The sequence below is a fragment of the Prenolepis imparis genome, unplaced genomic scaffold (genome assembly GCF_030444845.1).
Source record: "Prenolepis imparis isolate NDT839.2.m4 unplaced genomic scaffold, iyPreImpa1.0 SCAF_7, whole genome shotgun sequence".
NCBI lineage: Eukaryota > Metazoa > Arthropoda > Insecta > Hymenoptera > Formicidae > Prenolepis > Prenolepis imparis.
The window spans coordinates 1884710-1909023 of NW_028141165.1; the positions used below are offsets into that span (position 1 = coordinate 1884710).

A 24314-nucleotide genomic window follows, 5' to 3' on the forward strand; every position below is an offset into this window, starting at 1 on the left:
GATGGGGATTCAATGGTGCATAATAAATAGCAGAGCGAGAAAAATCAATGACGTGTAATACGCATTTACCTTGCTCGCGTCATATCGGATGTCTCTCCTGCGTAAGAAAGAAGCGATTGTGCATAGAAATTATAAATAAATATGTATGTATATATATATATATATATAACCAATTAAAATTGTATAAAACAGTGTTATTTCAATACGGAAGAAGTTACGAAACAATGTTATCTTTATTTAAAAAAACTGATCTAAAAATGTTATTTTTATCGTTGTAAAAGAACTGTTCTACAAAATAGTGTTGCTTTAATTTGCATAAAAAACAATGTTACTTTAATTAAAACAGTAATATTTTAATTGTAAAATAATAACGCTATTCTGTATAATTAAAATAGTAAGTAAACAAAGGTACGCATTTAAAAAAAAAATATATTTATTTAAACACAAACACATTGCGCACACATGTCCGGAGATGAAGACAATCGTAATAACTGTTGCAGAGAAAACTAATTGTAAGCAATCTCTCATGCTTTTTCAGAACAGATATTCGTTGACTATCACTGCTTATGCAGTGGTTGTCAACCATTGCTTTTGATAGAACGACATTGTCATATTCTATATAAAAAGCGTGTTTCTCAATTTTTTCAGAAAAATTATTTATATTTGTTCAAGAAAATGGACTTCAGAATCGACTTGGGACAAAAATTAATATATAATAATACCGTATTTTTCTTCGAAAAATAAGATTCTTTTTTTTTTAATGTATCGTTTTCAGAATATTGTAATTTTTAGATGGAAAACGAAATTGGATGCTCTGAAATTTTAAATAAAAATCGAGAAAAGAATTACCGCAAGAGAGTCTACGAGACGCATCGTTATCACTTATTTGAAAAGTTCGCCGTACGATTTATCTCCGCGAGAAAATAAATCGAGGCTTCTACAGCATCCGTAGAAACTCCGAAATCCTTAATTAAACGAGTAGACGGCTTTAAATTGTTGATTCAGAAATTTGCATCTCGCGCCGCGCGGCGCGAAACGTTCTCGTCGTATCTCGAGGGGGTAAACATTCTCGCCGGAGAAACCCACGAGGAAAAGTGACGAGAAAGACCGAGGCAGAAAGATGCCGCGCGATCGGCACCAGTGGAGGATATCGATCACGAAACATTTGCATGGAAATTTCTAGCAGGGTGGCAAGAACGCGCGCTGTTGGTTATATATTTCTTCCCGCACGCAACCGGAAACCGAGATTCGGTTTACTCTTCTAGGATTTCATCCGACGAGAAATCGATTTCTCAGTTATTCGGTGCCGATTAAATGGCCGACAGATAAACATTATTCTTCTTATCACATTCGGAGATATGTTTTAGTGTAATTAAATAGAGAAGTTCTCGTGTATCATTTGATTCAAAATTTATATCTAAATTAATTATTATTATGTTCATTATATGACAACTTTTACTAAAAACTTTGTTTTTATCTCGATTATCCTTACGCGATCGAAAAAGAATACAGTCCACTCTTGGAAAATTTATCGTACGGAAGGTCGATCTTGTGGAATCGGCTAATTAGTCGATTCAAGCGGCGGTGAACGGACGAAAAAAATTAATTAAGTTCTATTGAAAAGCACGGTCAGACAAAGACGAGCCTCTAATTTGACAAACGCTCCTTTGACAGATTCTTTTTTCCCTTCCTCGCGCGCGTGAATTTAGGGCATTTAATTAAGGTGAAACCCTTGGCAGAGCATTCAGTGTCTCGCCGTAAGTTTGTACAGAGACTCACAAAGCTTGCGATCTGAGGTGAAGCAAAATTAACCCTTAATCTTTCTCATCAACGCAAGAGAGAAAGAGAGAGAGGGGGGGGGGAGAAGAGAAAGAGAGGAGCTCTACTAGAATTAAGAGAAATTCCAATTTTCAGTTAATCAGTTTTTCATTACAAATTGAATTAATTAAATCAAATATGTATCTTGGACGGTGGCATTATATTCTGACATAGATTCGGACGATTCTTTCTTTCTGACTGAGCAGCGCGGGTCAATGCTAAGATCCAATTATCTTTTACAGCCCGATGGGCTATAAAACGACAGAGTCGGACGTGCAGGCGAGGCGTATATCGTTTCGCCGACGAATTAACTCTTTCAGATCGCTCTCTTACGCACTTACGTCACCCTCGATCCGCCACTCGGCCAGACACACGCAAACACAAATAATGCGCGACTTGACACGTTACGCCACGCTGATGTGAGACTCTTGCGCTATGAATAACCCGAGAGAATCGGGTCACGTTCAATGTTTTTTTTTTTTTCTTTTTTATGTTTCTTTTATAGGGGGTGTTACACGCGCGGACGACGTTTGCGCAACGCTCGAGGAACATACGAAAATATATCCAAAGTGTTTTTACTTTCTTCTTTTTCGAGCTGACTCTACTTTTCCGTTCTTCTCTTTCACGCGGCTAACAATAAAGTGACGTTTTCAATAATCCAAGGAGACGATTCAATGGACATTTCACGAAGCGCGTGTGTTAAAATAACAAAAAAATATTGATCGATTTTTGGATTATATAAAATATAGAGATATACATGTTACATAAAATATCCATTAATTATAATCATATCTTTCACAATAGATTTATGTCGTATTCCTATAAAATTATTTCGACTTCAGCAGCTGCGGATTTATAGGGATAGGGGAGAGTTGGATATAATAAGGGAGGAGAGATAATATAGGATACTTCTGTATCTTTCTGGCTGCACAAGTTGCCTCCATCTGTGACTTTTGTGGGAGTTTCATGAAATTGTAAAGGGATACTCCACAGTTGGCAACCTCATTGTTCCTTTCGTAGCGAATCATTTCTCTTTCTCCGAATCTATATCTGTATCATTTACTATATATTAATTTTTATTCTAGTCTTCTTCCATTTTAATTAAATAATTATAATACAGTTCAATAAAAACCGTTTTAATACAAAAAGAAATAATCATTTTCCGTAGTTTTTTTCAACATTCCACACGATTCTGTCTTCTTAGTTTTGCAGCTTTTTTTCGCAAATTTTTCAAAAATTATAATGAAAAGATATAAAGTGAAATCACTTTTTGTTTTTTATTTTTTGTTAATTTGTGTAATTAAAATTCTTCCTACACTCAAAGTATAAACTATATTCAGAAATAAAAAACTAGTGGAAACTATATCCAGATAGAGTTCTTATACGAAACAAATCAAGCAAAGTAAGTATGAATCCTATATGAAGTAAATGCATACAATCTTTTTAATAAATTTAATTAAAAAAGAATTAATAAGAAATAAATAAAATAAAAAATATTTAAAATCACTAAATTATTAATAGTAATAACAAATTTATATACACACTAAATATTAATATCACTATAATATTATTTATTTAATATATATTAACATTATTAAATTAATACTATTGCAAATTATATGCACTTGTCTCATATATACACCTATGGACTTTCTCTATAATTCAATCTAGAACAACATTAATTTGTCCGCGTCAAATATAAATAATGCAATCCTCAGTCACAGCTGTATATATTTCGCATCGATGAATGATTCTTCGCTCCGAGCGGAGGCGCACGTGTGAACGCCGAAACCTTTTATTAACGACTTTGATTACAGGATTTTATGTACGTGCGCACGTCGCGCGCGTACATAAAAAAATCCGGGTATTTAAAATCCCAGCGGGGCGCACATCTGCGTCCCTCCCTCGCTCTTTCGTCACGCACGAAACGAACGTACACACGCTTCCTTTCTCTCTTTCTCCCTCTCTCTTTCTCTCGGTCTTACTTTCGGGATCGTTGCTTTCCTTTGTTCCCTTGGCGAAGCGGAGTGACCAGAGAGGAAAGGAGTACACGAATATACGTCGCAGATGTATAATATCGAGCGCGCGCCCGCCTTGTGTGCACCGAGTCTAATTTTAAGCCACGACCGTAACCTGTTCGCTTACGAACTCCTATATTTCTCTCTCTCCCGTGTTGCGCAAGCTTCGAGCAAAAAAATATCGTCTGCACGCGGAACGTTGCAGCAGAGAGGAAAAACCGTGTTTTTTCTCGTTCTCGTTCGCGTTGTTCGCCGCGAACAGCGACGTCTTTCTGTTCGCGAAATAACTTGTACCGTTAAATTGGAGAGAGATCGTGCCGCGTGCGCGAAGGCTCGTGAGAAAAGCAAGATGATGAGAATTGGAGTCTGCAAATTTTTTCCTTTAATTCATTTTAAACATAAAATGCATCATTTATTATATATATTAATAATAAAAAAAATTTTATATAACTATATATAATTTATATATAAAGTTTATTATACACTGAGAGAATTTCTCTTAGAATTTACCTTGAAAATCAATAATATCTATCACACTAAAATATAAAATATGTTTGATTAATTTTACTATGCAGTTTAGTAAAATTAATCAAACATGTTTTATATTTTATATTATGATAGATATTATTTATATTGTGATAAATATTAATCAGAGAAATTCTCATAAAATTCTTTCCATATCATATTGTCCCACGATTAGCATGATTTTTAAGGTAAATTCTAACAGAAAATTCTCTCTGTGTATGTATATTAATAATAAAAAAATTAAACGTAAAAGAAATAATAAAAATATAATTAATTAATATTTATATTAATATTTATATTAATTTAATAAATAATAAATAAATAAATGTGATCTGATGTTATAGATGTCGGCCAATAGAGCCAAGCGCGAAAATTAATTTCTAATTTTTCGGAACAGTATCTCTTGGTTTGAGATCACTAATTCTCATTTTTCAAACTCATTTTTCTCGCCTATTTTTCCATTGTAAGTACGAGGTTGATTGATAATTAATCAAATGGAACTCAGTGATCTCAAACCAAGAGATACTGTTCCGAAAAATTAGAAATTAATTTTCGCGCTTGGCTCTATTGGCCGACATCTATAACATCAGATCACATTTATTTATTTATTATTTATTAATATTGAGAGCCGATTAAATAAAAAAAATATTTCTTATATTAATTTACATTAATTAATAACTTATATTAAATTTTTCTCGATTCTCGCGACTCGATCGTGCGCAAAAAATCGCGGGTCAATGATCTACGATCGAGAGTCACGATTTATCGCGTCCAGTGCGATATATCGACGCGATAGTTTCGTAGATGCGGACGGATGACGCATATAACACGAAAACAGAATTTATTCACGAGCACCTTCACGAATGATATCATGCACTATCCGTTCTCCTACGCCACCACGTTACATCCGTCGTACGTGGCGGCTCGTATCCGAGCGAAAGGTGTGATTCACGTCGTCATAACGGATCATCGAGATAATTGCGTTATATAATAATATGAAACTGCTTTGCCGCAGTTTGTATCGGAACCAATCCAGACGGGAAACTAGTCGCCTCTGCGGAAAAGCGTTCACTTTTCGCTCTCTCTTTCTCTCTCAAATTACCTTTCTCGATATACCAAACTACGAAAATTAAACTCTTCACAGTTGCCAGAACGCAGGAGTGTTTCGTATAAAAATAAACTTAAATTTGCAAAATTTCCTACACGAAGAGTAATAAATAGAAAAAAAATTTTGTTAGCCGAAAAGCATCGAGTGACAAGAAATGTGTACTTTTTCAATTTTAAAAATTGCACGCAACTAAAAACACACAATATCAGTACAATTTTTCTTTTTATTATTATATTTTTAAATATTATTACTTTTATTATTTTATATTTTTTAAAAGCATATTTTTTTAATACTTTTCAGAATGTTACGTATCGACACATATTGAATATATTTTATATATTAGATGATTGCAAAAGTTCGTGCCCGATTTGCATAGGTGGATTAATAACTTCAAATCGGGCACGAACTTTTGCAATCATCCAATACATTAAAAATTGCTATAAAAATTTTCCGAATAATCCAACTATTTTATTTGTATCTGGAATAATTTTGATTCAAATCTGTAATAAAAGTGTTGAATTTTATTATTTGTCATATTTAAAAATGCAATCATTCTTTGAATATTTATTATTACATAAACTTAAATTCTTATGGATTGTATATATGTGTATGTGTCTGTGGAAAATGTCAAACTTGACATAAAATTACGATAATCTATGTCACATGTATAATGTATTATATTCTTCTGTAAATAGAAGCTGTTATATAAAACAACGCGCAAAAAAGCGGCGTTTACGTTTCGGGATCCATATCGGAGCGCGTATGAGATTGGCTTCGTACTAAAGCTCCGGTCGTAAAAGCATCGAGACTAGCATATATATATAACGTCTGAAACATCGCACGTCACGAGCAAACTTGTTCGGTATTTTACAGCGTCTGCGAGAAAAATAATATCGGAACAATCGCTCTAGTGCAACGCGTGCTTCTGCGTCCGGCTAAGAAGCAGATCACGTCCAAATGTCGATAATCAAAACGTGTCTTCGAGAGTTTCGACACATTTCCGTATTCCTGTCGTCGTCGTCAAACATTAAAATTAATTGCCTGATGCTGTTTATTCCGAGAAATGACATCATCGAATAGCATTACGTATTATAAAACTGACGTAAGCTCCGATCGCAAACTTTCACGAGATATTGATGTTTACAGTTTCAACAAATCGAAATTGTTCCGAGAAGAACGAGAGTGTGTGATCCCCGGTCCGATACGAGAATAGATCGCGTTCGATGCCGAGAGTGAAACGAAAACATCGGTACCAAATGCGCCGAATATGTCGACCTGTGTGAAGTTAGCGGCGAGACGCTGCGCCATTTCGCGCGTCACGCGATCGAAGAGTTTCGCTCGCGGCTCGGTTCGGCTCCGTCTCTCGTCTCATCTCCGCTCCGGAAGCGCGCGAGCTCTTTCCGTATAAACGTCGCTCGCGTCCGATGTCGCGTTTCGACGTAGAACGGCCGGAGAGCGGCCCTATGTTTTTTCTTCTTTTTTTTCTTCAGCGTTAAACGCGACGACGCTGGTTATCGAGCGGGCCCGAAAGTACGCCGTAGTACTTTCGTGCACGCGCAACCGACGAGAACGACGCCTCGCGTCCTCGTCGTGGCGCGTCGTCGCCGCCGGCGTCGCGTATCTCCTCTCCCTCTCCTCCTCCTTCGTCTCTTGTCGCCTTACCTTTTTTAGCGCGAAAGCCGCGACTCGCGCCTGGATGTTTCGCCGCGACAAAGATGACGATGATCACGATGACAGCAACGATGACGATGACAGCAACAGCAGCGGCAGCGACGCGGTAATCCAATATGGCAGCTTACACACATGTCAAAACAAACGCACCGAGTAAACGCACCGTGCGCGCGATCGGGGACGGATTTACGGAATCGTCCTTCTCGGATATATTTTCGACGGCACGTGCCGACGCGACGCGACGCGACGCATCGACGGGCGTCGCGGGATCACACTTGGTCGTCGAGCGTCGATACTACGCGAATACGAAGCGACAAAGGCCGGGAAGGGAAAAAAAGGGAGAGTACCGCTACTACGAACGCGACACGATACATATACTACGAGCGCCCGCCACCGACTGGCAGCGAGACGCGCGACGCGCCAGGCGGTCGACGCAGAACGCGGAGTGGTGGGGGGAGTCGGCGAGACTTCAGTGACTCTCAACCGAGACCGGGGTCATTTCTATCATTTTATCTATTTATATTATATTTATACATGTGCTATCTCTCTTTCTTTTCGTGTATTATTGTTTTTTTAAGGTCATTCATCATTCAGTGTTTGATTCTTTAATATATGACTCGCGCGCAGATATTTTTTACGCAAAATAATATTTAAAAAATATTTTCTATTTAAGATATGTATAGAGAATTTTCTCTTAGAATTTTACCCTGAAAATCATGGTAATCGTGGGACAATATGGTATGGAAAGAATATAATGAGAATTTCTCTGATTAATATTTCATCACAATAAAAATAATATCTATTACAATAAAATATAAAATAATTCTGGGTAAATTCTAAGAGAAAATTCTCTCAGTGTATGTTTAAACTAATGTTTAAGTATAATATATTTTTCGAAACTTTGCAGCACATAGACTGCTTCTTAGTCTTATTTATTTATTGATTAATGATTATGTAATAACTTGATATTTTTAATTTGTGTGTAGATATTTATATAAATACCTCATTTTTATATATAAATATAATATATACATACATACACTATTTTTTATATATCAAACTTTTAATGTATTAAATTTTAAGCCCAAGATAAATTATAATTAATATTTAAAAAAGCGAATGCAGATATTCACACATATGATTAACAATTATGTATATAATTATTTAATTATTTATCTAACTATTATAAAATAATGCTTAAACACATACACAATCTTTGAAATCACCAATGATCTAAAAAAGTACGTTTATATTCCTCGTTTCTGCATATTTATTAATTTTATACGATGTTTATTACTAATAACTTTGTATCATAACTTTCTCCGTGATATCGGAGTCCTAATTGCAACGTGATAATTTATTGTGTGATGAAAATTGATTCTGCGAACGAAGCAACACGACGATTAAAGTGTTAACTACGAGGTTGCGGCCGCGTTGCTCTCTCAAACTTGCCGAAACTCAATAAAATAATTACGCCTAATATAATACGCAAGTAACGGGAAGATGCAAGAAGCTATGGTGCAGGAAAACCGTGCAAAACCGACGGCATTAATCGAAAGGTAACTGCTAGAACGAGACTTAAAGACAAAAAGCCTTGCAGTTGCAAATCTTGATAGATGTGTAACTTCGAAAAAAAAAGAAAATGCGCACTTTTATTTATAATATGATTATAATACAATTCTGTTGAATATTTTTATCTTTCACATATTTAAAGCATATCAAAAAATTTCACATTTAATTCTATTTTTATTGATTTTAAAACGATAAGTCACATACTTGATGAGTAAAAAATTTTGATCGAGTACAAATATTGAAATTCTTACTCTTGTAATGCACATAATACATATTTTCAGCTACTTAAATTAATGACAGATTTTCTTGTAATTAATACTAGCAATTTTTTAATTCACTCTCTCAAATTGTATTAAATTTTAAAAAGTTTGGCAATCTCTAAATTTTAAGAAGCTATATTATGTTTCCTTTCGCCCCAGTGTACAATAATATTGACATTTATAAAATTATTAATCCGAATTATAAGCACACTCTTCACTTCAATAATACTCGTCATTTGTTGAACACACATCGAGGCGTTAATTTCCGCGTTAAATGAGGAAAGAGCAATTAGCCGCGCGATCGAGGGTCGCGACACAATCCGGCGACACTCATCTTCGCACAATGTGCGCCACATCGATTCATCCTCGAATAGGATCCCGGGATGTGCATGTGCATATCTCGTTCCCTCTATCCATCTATCTATCTCTCTCTCTCTCTTTTTGTCTCTATCTCGCAAACGATAAGCCATTTAATTGTCCCGCGTTCGGAGCGGAGCCGCTGCTCGTTTTCCGCTTTTAGACGACAATTCTCGGTGCGGAGGAAAATCGATTTCGGCACCGAAATTCGAGGCGAGGTTTTACGATCGCGTTGGTGACGATCGGCTCTCTCGGGTCATACCGAGCACAGATGTGCGTGGGTGTTATTTCGCGTGCGCGTAGTAGAAATATTGTACGGGAGAACACGTGGTCGCCCCGTTTCGCGAAATACAATAATAACGAATGAACCAACGACCGTACGTTCATTCGACGAGGTGCGAATGGTGGAATTACCGTTTTCGTGCGTGTACGAATTATTATTCATCGTTCTTACATCGTTCGAAAGATTTCGAATGTTTAGAAATTAATTTCGAAATTAATTTCGAATTAATTAGATACTCTCTCAAATGGAATCAATATATTAACGCTGAACAACAGTGAATAGTCACTAAAAGCCTTAGTTATAAGTATCGTATATAGCGTCATAAATCAGTGACATTTCACTGAAAGAATCAATTAGTAATAGCAGCTGTTTCAATATGCATGCTTTTATGTATTATAATATTATATATGAGATACATTTATAGAGCAATATATTTTATTATAGAAATCTGAATTTTTTATGAAAAGTTTTGTTCATTTTTTATGGGTTTGTCATACATTTTAAAAATTAATAGGTATATATAATTTCAAGTTTGAATACTATTTACTTTATATTAATATTTTATTCTAAATATGTGTGTAACGTGGAAAGGAGAGCCTCTTTCAAAAATTATTGCAACTCAAAGTAAAAATAAAAAAAACTTTATAAAGTTACATCTTGCAAATATGTACGATTATTATTGATTTTTCAATAAAATTTTACTACTATAATCAGTGGGATATAAAACAGAGAAATAAAATGTGACGAGTGCTTTCACTGAAGATCAGTAAATACTGCTTTTAATGTTTGATGAAATCTTGATGTTATTGCTTTATAATCGGTGACATTTACACAGATTCAATTTACGAGAGTAAATATTTCGAATTTTTATTTCATTTTATTTACAAAATTTCGAGCGTGGAACGTGACAAATAGAACGTATCTGCGTTCTGTAATGTTCGCGACGAAATTTCGCGAACATGCTTTTTCCGATACCGAATTTCCCGAATGCGCAATGCTGCCGGATATGACATTGCACTTCGCTACATGTCATATGAAATTTCGTTCTTACATCTCGATCCTATGACGTGTCTCGCATATAGTACGAAGAAAAAAGAAAGAGAGAAAAAAGAAGGTGGATATTATATCTTGCGTGCTTAGAGCTTAAAGAATCGTACGCAAATCGCAAGTTTAATTATGCTAATAATTAATAATTACATCGGCGTACTTTTACGATTACCATTCGATTTTGTTAACGAGCGTTAAAAATAAACTCGATATAGTAGTAATGGGGATATGTTTATTAATATATGTATATCGGTTTCCAAGAATCTTATACTTATGACACTTAATGCTGCATTGTACTCATGTGTGTATGTTGCAATTTGCGACTTTTAACAATCGAAAGAATAATATTTCTTCACATAAAAAACCATTGTAGTACGACAAGAGTATAATTAATGATTTCTTTTTTAACGAGCTGATGGTAAAACTGAATGTAAACTCTATGTAAAGCGGAAAGATAAGCGAAAGGAGTAATTGGCAAGAAAACGGAAGCAATTAAAGACTAAAGAATGTTAAAAGGATTCAAGCCTCCTCTCATGTTGCTGGTACAGCGACAGAAGTCAAGAGAGATCAATGTAGTCAAGAGATGATAAATCGCTACTGTCTCGTTATTCTGCGAGTAGAATTCACAGGACTTACAGACGAGTCGGACTAATCGCGAGATGTTTTCTTTATCTTTTTTTTTTTTTTTTTTCTTCTACAAAAGAACGAAAGACTTAAGAGCAGTCTTATATGTGGAATGCAAACTCGGCAATTTAATATTCGGTAATGATTATTCTCGAATAGAATGTTTGTCGGAGAAAATGACTATAATTTATATTTATTTTTATATATTTTTATATCTAAAATATATTCTTTTTTAAAACTAATGTGATTTTATTCTTTCTCGCCGCTTTTATATTTATTCTTCTTTCATTCTGCTCTAAATAAAGCACTTTGCATTTAGATTAGCTAGCATTCCAAAAATACAGTCTTATTGTTAGCCGATACCTCTCGTATTATAGCCAAGAAATTGAATTATCCACAACCGAGGTATCAATTAGCTTGCGTTATCGTTTCAACGTTTCACTAACAAAGTATCTGCGGATTGAAGGTCTCCATTATCGTAATAACGATCGAGAGCGATCAAGCGTGGAGAGATTTTATTAATGCCATTATTCGCGTATTCTTTTCATCGCTGTTCGCCGAAATATTTGCATATTGTATGTAAGAAAAAAGTGCATGAGGCATATAAAAAATTTTTTTCTTACCGAATTCTTTCGACGCGATACGAATCGGCAGGCTCGATCTATACTGACAATGAGAGCCGACAATCGATTCCTGGATTAATCATTTTTTTCGTCGAAAGACGACGATCGTCGAACTTCTCGCACGTGACTCGCTCCATAGTTAAAAAAAATATACACGAAGGGTGCAATCGCACCCAAAGCTGATCACGTAATCGCATAAAACACGATTTATTATTTCGAAGGGTGGCGATCTAAAACATTGCCTCATCATGAAGCGGCACTGTCTATACAACCTTAAAAATGCTCGGGTTTTTAAATAGTGGTATTTTAAAATCACTGACATTATATAAATTGAAGCAAGAAGAATGATATCTATTTGAATATCGAAGTATTGATAATTTCAAAGCTTTGGGATTAAAAAAAAATATTTTTTATTTAATCTCAATTCTGGAATTTTTAAAAAATTATTCTTTACTCAATTTCAATTCTAACAGAATTCGAAGATTAATTGCACAAATATTCAACACCGTTAATCAGTAAAATCAATTATATCGAATATAAAAAAGTACTCTCAAATGCATCGCCCAATGATTAATTCTCGGAATTCTCCGTCGTTGGAAAACATAACGAGGAAAACTCGTCGTGAACTCTCGCCATTGAATGATGATTCAAAGGAGCGCGTCGCGTTAGCGAACAAAAAGGTGCAGAAAAAAAGGAGAAAAAGAAAAAAAAACGAACGCATTGTGTCGCACGCGTACGGCAGCTCGGCGGCCGTAAATTTATTTCGTCGCCAAAATCGATCTTTTTTTTTTCTCGCTGCTGCTAAGTCGGTGTAATCAGAGTGCAGAGATGTGCAACGTCGCGCGAGAATTTCCAGACTGGCGGAATGCTTAGAAAGCGTGGGAATCGTTCGGCACATATTATCGTAGATATACGTGTACGTGTTTCACAAACGATTTCCGTAAGCGTGTTGCAATTAACCATCGGCGTGATATAGAAGCAAAGATAGAGGCGGTATTTGGATCTCCGTAACGTGTAACAAGCGAGAGATTAGCCGTAAAGAGTATACGAGAGCTCTTGCGCTCGACAAAGTTGGATTTGTGCGAACGTTACAGAGAGAGCATGGCACGAATTTAGTTTCAAGGGAGCGACGTCTTATTTACCTTGCGCCGGATATATTTGCGTTATGAGGCATCAGCTCCGTCCCGTTGGAGTTTTAGTTAGCCTCGCTTTCGCGTTTCCAAACTTCGAATGCATTATCGGCACTTTAAGCATTCCGAATCCGTAATTATACTTTGTTTGCATTGAGACAAAGCGCCAAGTTCGCGTTAAGTAGTCATACTCGACTCACTTTGTTTCGGAATACCTATAATGTATGATTCTCATGTAGTATTATAATATTCGCGAGACGTGAACTGTGAAGGATGAAATTTGGACACGCGATAACTTCTGACGAAGCAACAGCGAATTTTCTGTAGAGCAAATTTTTTTTCTCCAAGTGTGAACTTTAGAGAGCGAGATCGGAGACGAATTTACGAGAAATATAATTTGTCAAGTATTTAATTGCGGCAAAAGTTCTTCAGAAATCTTGTTAATGATTTACACCTCTCGTGATATAATTATATCCTACTACAGATAATGAATAAAAATTTTTTTCAACTCCTCGCGAATAATGTTTTTCGCCTCAGTAATATTTCGCGACATTTTTTTTTCGAGGCGCAAGATAGATGAGATATTTAAAAGAAAGAAAATAAAAATAATAAATAATTATTTTTTCAAATAATAATTTATGGTTTTTCATACAAACACACACATTTATTTTCTAGATTAATATTTGGAGAGTTTTAATAAATCCTTTTCTCTAGAGTATATTTCACAGAAATGACAGTTGCGTGAATAACGAGTAAGCGTTGTCGCTGACATCATATTCCAAAATAATCTCCTCGTTTCGTGAAAATTTTCTGCATTTTAACGCACGCAGATGATAAAAATTAAAAAAGCGACGAAAAAGTAGAATAAATTTTTTGCGCGACACGTTTTTATTACGACTAAAGTTCAACTCTGCTCCGAATTGTTTCGACGTGACTCGCGCAAAATGTGAAAAATTGTTGGCACATTCGTTTCAAATCTTATTGTTAGTCAGACTTTATACATAGAGATACTGCCTTTTCTTTTTATCACCCTTCTCTTTTCTCTCGCAGACTCGCAATCGACAATACGTCGGGTCTCATCGCTAGATAAACGAATTAATGATCGCTATGTCGATGACACGTTCTATGCACAAAGGTTTACAAAACGTAAAACAGTTTTTGACAGATGGCGGACATTCCCCTAAAGCAGAAAAACTTGCGTTTCGCGTTACAATCGCTTCAATCTACATTGTTCATTCTACACTCGACTGAAACTACGTTCAACTGACAATGAGAACAATTCAAAGATCTAGCGGACAAAAAAGAGAGAAAGGAAATCAATTAAAGGCATAAAATTAAAGATAAATTAAAGAAAAGAACAGTTCTGTGGTACACTTCATCTTTATGTCTTTATCCCACGAGACACTGTTTTTTTTAATTTTTTTTTTGTCAAACCACTTCAATGGCTCGCGCGTACAATTCGCTTTCCATAGCATTTACAATTAGTCGCGCGCGCGCAAAAGGACTACAATTTCGAGCCGTAAGGCGGTCAAAACCGCAAGCCACAAGTGCATGGCTTACGGTCACCGGAGGTTGAGCAGGTTCCCGGCTTTTAAACGGCGATATTAGTTAAGTTTTGAAGCGAGTCTGTGCTGGGCAATGCGGTCTGTGCAAGTCTGTCCCGTCGAGAGAGAAAGTGAGTGCGCTTTAATGCGGGTCATTTATATTCGGTCGCGAAGTGGACCGTCGCGAGACATCATCACATGTCGCGCGCGTTTCCGCAATCTCCGTCTACCTCTTCGAAGCTGCGAATCGTGCTGAGAAACGCGAAAGAAGGAAGACTGACAATTTTTGCGTTACAAGTTACAAGCGCGGCGATGATGATTCATCATTGCGATGCGGTCGCGTTGTCATCTCGTAAAACTGCGACGATGACTAACGCGAAACTCTCTATCGCGACGCTCTATTGCGATTCGATAAGAAATGTGTTTTTCCAAAGATTTGCGACAATTGCGTAATGGCTAATTCTCCACGCAATGATTCTTCTCTCGCTGTCTCATAATGCATCTGTAATTTTCAGTAGCAGCACGCGTCATCGCGTCACGTGTGATACGTTGCGAAATTCTTGAGAAGGGGGACTTCTTAATAAAACCTTGAAAGATAAAGATCCCTCTTTCTCGAGGGAAAGGTAATCTCATCTACGGAGGGTTAATACGATGGCGCTTTGTCGGGCTGCCATTACACAAGACGCTTAAACTACAATGCGAAGAGCAGTCGGGGGACAGTGCCCGTTAGTTTCAAGACAGAAACCGAGAGAGAAAGGAAGGGAGAGATGGATCTAGCAATGGAATTCAAGCCATTACGAACAACTGTGACTCTTGCATTTGACAGTGACGCGTAATTATGAGGCATCGTCTAAACAACTCGAGCGCAACTTGTCACCGAACGAAATTAATTTCTCTCTTCCTCTCTCTCTTTCCCTCTCTCTCTCTCGTTCTTTCGGCAATAAGACATCGCAGATTTATGCGAGCAAAGTTACCGTTTTGCGACAGACATCTGTTGCTAATCCGAACGGCATTCCGTTTCTAATCGCGGATGAGAATAATGAGACGAAAAAGAAAAAGAGCGATATCTGCCATCGTGCGATCCGCGGAACGAATCGATTAAAGTTAGTCGAGCCTGCCAAAAGTCCCCCGGGGCTAGTTATCCCAGACTTCCATGAGCCGCATTATCGGTATATGTATCTGGAAGTAAATTCGACGACTCTTCGAGGGAGAAGCTCCAAAACTTCACGTAGAGAATTAAATACACGCGCAGTTAATTCGCCGGAATGTATATACCGGCGAGGAAAGAAAGAGTACGTGCGAAAAGTGCGAATTGTCCGAAAACTCGGACGCGAGTTGCATCCTTAAAATGTACAAGTAAACGAACTCGATCCGCCATGCTTGAAGCAAGCGTTTTATTAGCTCTAGTATAACAGAGCAATAGCTATACGTGCTCTATTCCCGTTATTTAGTTTGCAAATGGAAGGAAGAAATTGATGTGTAAATGCATGTGTAATGGCAAGTAATCAATGTAAATTGGACACGCTGATGAAATAAATGATGCGATGACGTTTGTTAATCGCGTGGTTGACCGCTAAAAAAGTATATCTTCGTCTTTTTTCACAAAGACGTACGAACGGTATCCTTCTTAAAGGAAAGGAGGCGAAGGAAGTCGACGATCGACATTGTAAAGCGGATTAAATTCATGGAAAAACGCGTTCTCTCTGTAAAAAAGACCGGTCGGAAGACTTGCCATCCGAGGAAACGAGGTTGACCAAAACGAACGCGACCTCCATCCACTTTAATACCGTATAAATGTCAGTGCAATAATGGTAACTTGATTACAATATACACCTATCTCGAGTCACGCGCTTAAAATCACACAAACGTGAACTTTGAATCGATTTTGTTATCGTAATATTATCTCTCATCGGATATTAAATCGTTTACCCTTAGTTTTATACTTGGAAATCGATAGCGCGATACTTAATATAATCCTGTTTTGAACGAGCAAGTTAAATAAATCTTTAGACCTTGAAGAAACACACAATATTTAAATACTTTGCTTGAAAAGGTTTCAAAGCAACAAAGTTGTTGTATAAACAGGTAGAGAAAAATATTCAGTAAATTAATTCCGTAACAAAGTTAATTTAATAAATTTCATCACAATCAGCGATATACGTCTTTCTCTTTCGCTCTTTTTATCACGATGCTCGATCATATCAGGTATACCTTGAAATTACAGCAGCGTCTGGCCATGATCGAGGTTACCGAATGAGTTCATCGTTGCGTAACTCCCCTTTAGGCACGTGTGTGACTCAGAAGGCGCTGATTATAGCGTGACACGGAGCCATGAACTGCGTACGTGCCGAACGGGAACAATACTCGGCAGAAACAACAAAAACCCACCTACTTTTGTTTTTTGCAGCCAAACTCGCCGGAGAAATATTTCAGATCTCTGGAGGCAACACGCGTTTTCTCGATTATATCCTACAGCTGTCCAATTTTATTTCATAGAGCTAGAATCGCGACTATAAGTTGAGTTCCTTAATATTAGGGTGCAAAATATAAAAATATATCTAATAGATATTGTTCTCAATTTTGCAGATACGCTCAAATGTTTGAACGAAAAAAGAAAGAATAGTATTTAAATTATATATATATATATTCTATAAATTATACTCGATAATATTTCCATAAAAATTAAATCACGGGTCGTCTTAGAAGGCATTTGAGATCCACTCGAGTTCCTCGATAAGTTTCCGCAACGTCGGCACGAATGTGTTCTATTGTGCGTGGGTGGCGAGTAAACAGCAAAAAAGTCCGACCTTGATGAGAGACACATGCGATCCTGTATTTAGATACTGATAGGCGCTTTCCGCTTTTCCAAGGCGAAAAAGGTTTCTGGACCATTTGGCAAATACAATTCAGGAACATCGTGCGCGCTTCTGTCTCTCGTGTGATCAATTACAAAAAGAGATAACGAGAGAGAAATCTCTTTTTATACTAATATTAAATATAATTATAAATATTTTATATTATTAACTTTCTATATCATATCGCCCTAATAAAAAAAAAACGAGAACTTAATTCTCTATGTCTCTCTTTCTCGTTTCTTCTCACGAATCTTGTCACAATTGGATTCGCGTGACCCGAGAGATCGTCCCGCGATCGTCGCTAACGAAGAAAGCAGCGACGAGCTCTTGCAAAACACACGATAGACATTTGTCAGAAGTTTGTTCTTCGGAACGATCTCTCGGAGCCGGCGCCGCGAGAAAATAAACTTCCTATAGGGAATTTATTACACGGATCCTTGGATACGCGCACCTTTCCCGTCATAAATCCCGTGCTCCGTCGATCTCATCCTTCATAAATTCGCGGATACGCAGCGGAGAACAAATTTCCTCCTTCTTTTATATATATGTCAGAAAAACTTTCAGATGTCTTTTCGAGTATGCGTTCCTTTTTCTTTCAGAAGAATATGCGCGTGCAACATATGTTCGAGCTTATCAATAAACGAAAGAAAAGGAGAGTAAAGACTCGTGTAAAAATATATCGTCCCGAGATGCGCATTATTCCGGTGCAATGTGATTACACACGAGTCTCTCACTTCGAAAAAGATTGATAAAAACAACGGGGCAAATAAGTTAATCAACATTAGTCAACGTTGACTATCGTTTGCAGTCCAGTACATCCTGTGACAACCTACGCTCTCGCACATTCATGCTTCCGCGGAATCATATTAAACGTTGGATGTCAATGGCCTTTGAAATGCTCGGAAAAAGTTGTAACATCGAATCTGACGATGAACGTGTGTCTATATTGAAATATAATATTGATATTATAATATTTTATATTCCCGCTTAATTTTACAACATACCAAGAGATACGAGTTTCTCACGACGATTCACACGCGGTCGCCTTTATCGCGGAAAATTTTATTTTTTATTGTGGTCGACCATCCGACTCTCTCTGTCTCTCTCTGTCTCCGGCGCCATACTGACTCTCAAAAATGTCTCCACTTATTCATACGCGCGCCACAAATGGTTACACTTTACGGCGACACTTTATGCAAATGTTTATGACGTCTTAAAAACTACCGAGGCGCGAGTGCACGCGTAACAACGTTGCAATTATCTCCCAAGAACAAACACGCAAGGGCGATGGTTTTTTTTATTACGACAAAATTTCAAATACACATACAGTGCGGTTTCGATTGTATGCAAATCACCGTGACCGTTGTTAAATAAAGTCAGAATCGTTCACTGTCAGTCGGGTGTTATCGATTTTAATGGCGCGGTTTAATCATTGAAAATGTCGACGACCTCGCAGAGAAGCAGAAAAATGTAATTCCATAATAGCCGTCGAGACTTGGAGATCGCGAATTAATTCCGGATAGAATTCGCGGTTCTTTTATAGTAGTATCCTTTGCGACTTTATAATTATTATAATTACGAACAAATCTCTATCTCTGTTGTCCCGAGAAGACAAAATTAAAAATTCCAGAGGACAATTTCCTGAAAAATTGAAAATTTGCGAAATACACGTATCCGCATGCGTATCGAAAAATGTCAGTGGACAGTAATTTATCGCACCTTGGAGAAAAATGCGCGCGTGCGTGTATTTTTTTAAAACCTCTATGTACGATAAATTGCGAGCGTTAAGCGCGATTCGCTTCGTTAAGATATAAGTGGCCGTGTATACAGCGTTGAGAGATGTTACATCAAGATTCATGCAACTCGCGTTTTACGGTGAAATTCATACGGAGTGAAATTCAATCTTGTATAGATATATAGGTAGCGATCTTACGCCAGATACACCGGCGAGACTCTCATTATAACGTCTTAAATGCGTTAAGTGCCGTGAATCTAACTAAACATTATATCGAAACTTTCGTTGCGCTCGCATGTACCTCATTAAGCTCTCATTAACGCCAAGATATTTTTCAAGTGCTCGAAGTAAATCCGCTTTGCCTCACGCTTATTCCTCGCGATAATATAGGAAAGGAAAATTCGTATTTATACATAATTAATGAAGAAAAATATTCTAAGAGTCAAATGACAAATTATTATATATAAAAGTATTTTTTATATTATATTATACAAAAATTATTATACAAAAATAAAAAAAAATTCCACAAATCGGAAGATAAATTATTATACATAATCCTTATGTGCAAAAAATATTTGATTGATTATATTAGACATCAATGATAAGAATTGTTCGTACAAGGGGGCAACAGTTCGTAGTTGGAATAATTAATTTAAGTAAAGAAAAAAAAAGAGGAACTTCATTAAAATACGCTCATCAAAGATATACCATATTTTCGACATCAAATGCTATACTCTTGCATGTTTTTTGACTTCGATCGACATCTCGATCAGCAAAACCTCTTCTGAGTCAGTCTGTATTCGCGGCCCGCGACCTAACCCAACGTCGTGTTTCTTGAGCAGAGATGAAAGTCTCCGCAGCGCGAGACTAACCGAGTATTTCCGCGTCTAAGAGAACTTTAGCCAGGATTTTTCTGGTTGTCTTTCGAGAGTCTAATGCGCGCAGAAGGAGGAGGAGGGAAAGGAGGAGAGAAAAGTCGTATAAAGAACGCGTAGACCGGCTTTCTGCGGTGTAATGAAACGCTTAACGAGCTGTGGGAGTAACTCAAATTCCCTCGGTAAAAACTGAATAGAACTACCGTACGCAAGTCCCCGCGGCTCTCTGTACCTACTCACTTCAGCATCGCGCGACTCGCGGAGAACGAGCGGAATTTTGCTCAGGCCGTAATTCGCGATGGGAGCGAAGAAACGGTAACGCTTGGAAAGTAGGAAGCAAAGAATAATTCTAAATACCGTTTATCTTGACATAGTTAGCTTTAAAAGTATCTTAAGAAGAAAAAAAAGAAACGCTACCTCACAGCTCTCGAAAGACATTGACGGATATCATCTGGACATCTTAAGCAGAAATCTTTTGGATGTGATGGACTGTAAATTAATGGCTCAAATATGTACATGTGTCTCTGGGTGGGAAAATGAAAATTCTCCTTCTTTTCTGTAATTTGTACGGAATCATCTCTGTGCATCCTGAAGAGATATTTTTTTATATCAATCCTCCGTTGAATATATATACGATTGCTTCTATTGTACGAGTAACGTGGGATGTTTCATTGGTAACCGCACTGACAATCAGTTCGAAGCATACGCGACGTACAGATGGTAATCAAACTAGCGCGGATTTATTCGTTCCAGATTCTTTGCTGACGAGCGATGCAAAAAGCGAATCCTCCTTCCCTCGTCTCACTTATTGTGCTATAAATTGCCACAACTGCACGAGACAGCGGTGAAGAAAGAGATCCATTGTCTCCTTTTAATCCTAGCTAATAGTTCATTTAATGCTCATTCTGCTTTATTTGCTATTTTCTACGTGAATTAATTAACTACCGTGCGCTTAAAATGTCACGAGTATTTTCGTGGCTTGTTGTTTTTATAATTCGGCTCCAGAATTCCACGTGTAATTTTTCATTTATTTGATGACTATTTGCAATATCTCTTAGCGCTCTGTCCGCGGCCGATGACTTTACAAATTTGCCGGAAGCGGAATAAAAACAATAATGGAATACCGAGGGAGAGAGGGAAGGAATCACCGGTTTCTAACGGCACTCGAACAATGAAACGAGCTCTCAGCTGTTGACAGGGTATGTTCAGTCCGCAAAGTGGCGCGATAGTCACGCCATAATTGTTTCTTCGAGGTTCGACGAACCGCGCGGGTCTTATTTTCGGAGATACGTCGCGAAGACCTCTTCCGGTTGTATTGTATATATCGCGTCTATTATTTTCACCTTTCTCTCTTTCCCCTCCGAACGATTTTGACGGCTGGGTTTTTTTTACGAGCGTTCGATATAGCGACGGTACGGAATAAAAACGTTCCGCCACCTCTTTTCTGTGCGGACGCGCCGCGATCAATAACGATTAAATTCTCGTCTCCGGAAGTTATAGGGCGTAATCGGAATTTATGCCCGTGTTCTTGCATAATGCAAAATTGCGAGCCCGCCACCACTCTACAGAGAGGCCAGTTCAAGAAACAGCAGTAGTTCGCGTGTCATTTCAATGGCTATCTTAATTTATCGCGTTGATTCTTGTATATCAAACAAAAAAATGATTCATTGCTTTTGCATACATGTTTTTTTCAAACTATATAGTAATACCAAGAGAAATAATTCAGTTTAAAAAATGATAGAAAATAGAAACAAGCACTTTCAAATCGTATAATTCGATATTTTCTAAAAATATGCAATCTAATGCACTTTATTTAAATAAAAATATAAAATTTCGTCACTATAAAAAATTGATTTATTTAGTGCCCTTTTCGATAATATAAAAAATTTTGACATTTTGTCTGAATGTAAGCTACAACTACGAACTGCAAGCTTGGCAATCTTGTAAAATGCAATTAATAAGTTTAATTAAACGTAATGAAAACGAATGGAAAAAGCAATGCCATTTAGTATTTAAAAAATTGAACTTGAATCTTGGTTCATCTCGATCAGATTTGTTCTATATCGAAATTACAAACACACATTGTCCATTTATAGTGATTAAAATACGACTGGAGTTAGCGAACGCTCATCAGTCAAAATATTAATATCGATGGAAAAAACAGCGAGAGAGAGAGTGTACCATAAATATTTGTTTCCGTAACGATATTGCGGCTGGGTAACGTAAGCATCGAAAGTGATTAACCGACGAAGGAGTACGTAAGAAGATTCGCGGCAGAAGACGCCTTGTCAGCAAGACTCTGAGTCTCTCTCGTCAAGAATGCCTTTCTGATTCGAAACAGAGTGGATAAAATAAAGCCGTCCGACGTCGCCGTTGAATCGAATCGCGATATGCAGGTACGTCACAAGCGATTTCCTTTGCAAGTACATGAGATTATCCTTGACGATCGATAGGTTGCATCCCAGAGAGGGACACTCGACATTTTATTAATATTGACTCTTAATCTTATCTCGCTCGTCGACAACCAGAAATGATCGACTAAAATTCGGGTGATTGCTTCGCATGCGCATTACTTTCTTTCTAATAATACCACAACTTGTTAATTTATAGGAACAATATTTTTATAATCGCATTTCTGTAAAATAACAGGCGAGTAAATTGCGATAAATAGATTGCGTTCAGATAATTCTACGAAATTTTCTCCTTCAGAACGAAACAAACGCGTTTATTTGAAAATTTGGAATAACATTAAATTATTTATATTCTCTCTTTCTCTTTTTTTGGCTAAAATAGATTTTGCTCAATATTTTCGATATTTTTCGCTACGCGGTTTTCAGTGCGCGATGTAGCGTTTGCAATTTCCATTCAACAGGAATCAAACGCGCTTTATCAAGCGCGATGACTCGGTGTTCGCGTTATAAAATGTATGTAGATATAGTTGAAGAAATATGCGAAGAAGAACACAGAGATACGAGACGCGTAGTACATATAAAGCTATAACAAGGATAATCTTCTTTCCTCTTGTCGGTCATCGTCTTTGAGAGATACGTAACAGCAGAAATTCTTTGGCATACGTTGAATGACGATAGAGCTTCTGTGCTCGAGCATCTGCGTTCGCATACTTTAGCGATTTCTTGCCAAACACATTGAACGACTTTATGTTTTCTATACGAAAGAATATCAATGTATATGTGCGATCAAAAAACTGGAAATTTTGGAAGATTTTTAAATCTATTTTCATTCAAATATAATTCGTAATTTCACGATAGCGAATTATATTTAAAAGCTTTTTGTATAAAACTAATAATTTTTATAATTTCCTGCGTTTACCTTTTATCAATAATTTTTTTTTCGTTACTCGAAATTAATAAAAATTCAATAAGGTTGTATTTTTGCATCTACGTGATAAATGTTAATTCATATATAAGTAGAAAAATATATCTTTGATATAATTTCTCAAAAGATTTTCCATAAAAAGGCTGGCTTGTAGTTTCGAGATGACTCAAACTCTGTTCCGCAACTTATATTGATTTTTAGAACTTCTATAATAAAAATTTCTATAATAAAAAAAATAGTCAAAAGTTATGCTCGGTTGAAGTTTGCAGTATTTCGATCAATGCTGATGGTTTGTGTTGAATCCAGGTTTTTTCGCATGAAAAAAAGCTTTTTATATACGAACGCACTGCGTGCATGTAAAACGTCAATGGATATACATTCGATTTTTTGGCCGCAAATCAAATGGTATTTACACTTTGTGGATTTGCTATCAACAATATTATTATATCTCTCGTTTAGAAAAGTGTGGTCTATGCATTTTAATTTTTGTACGCACATAATTTATGGGAAAAAACAAATGAGACTGCAACATGGTTGTAACGTATTTTTCTAACGCGACTAAACTTGCTAAAATAAATAGTTTTGTTCAAACTCTGTGCATTGTATAAAATTGCATTTCATGTTAAGTAAATAAAAAAAAATTTCTTACATATACCGAAAAAAAATCGAAAAGTTAAACGATAAACTTATCAAATTACTGAATATTAAAAACTGAAAGAAAAGAAAGAGAAAGAGAGAAAAAAAAATATATATATATATATAAATATAATCAGTCTTTGATAAAATTGTTGCCAAGAAAACTTTGATTTCGCTGATGGAAATGTAATTAGAAAATATTGATGAAACACTCTGTATATTAACGTACACTCGCGAAATATTCTGTATCACGATGACCGTATAATTCATTTGCGAGATTACGAGATTATAATTTTC

General features: G+C 36.6%; 1 protein-coding gene across 4 annotated transcripts in view; it reads right to left on the reverse strand.

Moving 5' to 3' along the window:
* The window catches only part of LOC145938765 (uncharacterized), a 197174-nt gene that overhangs the window by 138578 nt on the left and 34282 nt on the right, over positions 1–24314 (reverse strand). For 3 of the 4 annotated variants that reach the window (XR_014425726.1, XM_083042516.1, XM_083042514.1), the window contains exon 1: positions 7132–7525. The exons of the other annotated variant lie outside the window; for it this stretch is intronic. The gene's annotated coding sequence lies outside the window, so the exon portion shown is untranslated. Of the gene's footprint in view, positions 1–7131; positions 7526–24314 lie in introns of those variants that run through there. 4 annotated transcript variants of the gene reach the window in all.